The sequence below is a fragment of the Colossoma macropomum genome, unplaced genomic scaffold (assembly GCF_904425465.1).
Source record: "Colossoma macropomum unplaced genomic scaffold, Colossoma_macropomum, whole genome shotgun sequence".
Taxonomy (NCBI): Eukaryota; Metazoa; Chordata; class Actinopteri; order Characiformes; family Serrasalmidae; genus Colossoma; species Colossoma macropomum.
Genome location: NW_023495515.1, coordinates 2085001 through 2086651, shown reverse-complemented (window position 1 = coordinate 2086651; position 1651 = coordinate 2085001). Strand labels below are relative to the sequence as shown.

General features: G+C 37.9%; 1 protein-coding gene across 5 annotated transcripts in view; it reads right to left on the bottom strand.

Annotated features, from left to right (window-relative positions):
• Positions 1–452: 452 nt before the first annotated feature.
• cep57 (centrosomal protein 57) overlaps positions 453–1651 on the bottom strand; it is a 23494-nt gene continuing 22295 nt past the window's right edge. For all 5 annotated transcript variants that reach the window (XM_036562762.1, XM_036562763.1, XM_036562765.1 and 2 more), the window contains one exon: positions 453–1651. This exon is cut by the window's right edge and continues 2884 nt beyond it. The gene's annotated coding sequence lies outside the window, so the exon portion shown is untranslated.

Genomic DNA, 1651 nt, shown 5'->3' with positions numbered 1-1651 from the left:
ATAAAACCTTCTTGGAAAGGGTTCTATATAGCACCAGAAAGGGTTCTTCTATTGTTACAAACTTGACATTGTCACAAGAACCATTTTCAAAAGGGTTCTATATAGAACCATATACAAAAGATCATCAATCTAAGGAATGCAAAACACCCTTTCATCATGCAAAGGGTTCTTTGAGTGTTCATGGTTCTATATAGAACCATTTTCTTTACTAAAGAACCCTTGAAGAGCCGTGTTTTAAGAGTGTAGTGTGCCAGACTGCCAGTTCACAAGCTCTGCTTTTGAGGAGACACTGACTCTAAAAAATGTATGATAGCATTAAATCAGCAACTCCTGCAATTTGAAATTTGCACTTTCATATTGCGATTTCAAATGAATTGTTTGATTTAGCCCACCAGAAAGTTGCCCCTAACCCCTGCCCCCTCATCCAAAGAGAGACAATAACATATTTTTTAACTTCTCATTTTATAGATTTTTTATTTTTCGTTTAAGATCATATACGTGAAGTATGTTTACTTTTCAGAAAACATATAATCGTTTTAAAAAACTGATTTTGATTTACAGCCCACCCATCTTCTTTACTTGCATACTGTTTTGTCTTTCTGGCCCACCACAAACATTGCATTTCAGGCCCCCCAGAACAAAAAGTTTGGGCACTGATTTGGGGAAAATATCAAATTGCAATTTACATGCAGTTATTTTCTATAAACTAAACTATATCCAAAACTGCAGCTCTTGCATTTTGAAAACTGCACATTTTCACATCACGATTTCCATATAAAAACAATTTATCGTTCAGTCCTGCGCCGACTGCAGTTACTGTCCACTGCTCAACTTTCACTATTATATGTTTACATTGCAACAAACAGGATGTGAATCGGGCGCATTTTCTTCAGTTGGGTCGAGGCAAACTCGATGAAAATCTAGCAGAAAACGCATTTATTGAGGCACTTCAGGGTTTTACAAAAACAACAAAGGTTCCAACTTCTGGTGTCGGGGCAGCAGTAAGGGTTGAATGATGAATCGTTCTTTAAACGACAATTCGAAAGAGTGCAACTTTAATTATAAATCATGTAACGTTGCCTTAAAGCTTTAAGCAGGAAAGTGACCTTGTGGACTGGCGGTCCGAAACATTCCGTCCAAAAAAATGTGTGTGGCCTTCTTGGCAAAATAAAAGATCTGGAAATTAATTTATAGGAATGAATTGCATTCAAATTGGAATACTGGAAAGAAAAACTGCAATTAGATATTTTCGCTACATTGTTTGTTCCTAGCACCTATAGAGGGCAGCAGCGAGTAAAGATTGTTAATTTGGACTCCAGCTGTGTCTCTCGGCTTGGAAGCAAGACAGCTAATCCAATTTGGCCACTTTAGGCTTACACTTCAACACAACTGAACTGCCTTTCAAAAAAAGGAAAACTGTTAATCGCAATTGTTTAAATGGCAAAAGAAAGGTCAGCTAAAATTTCTTGATTGTGACCGGCCGAACGATGGACGGCAATCTTCCCTCAGCAATTCTACTCAATGACGTTCCAGTGGCTGGACAGTCAAAAGCGAGTTCCTTCCTTCCTATAATTTAATATTAAAAAACAGTCATAAAGTTTAAAGCACCTCCGCTTGGACATCATCACTGCACAGTCAGCGTCCATAAGCC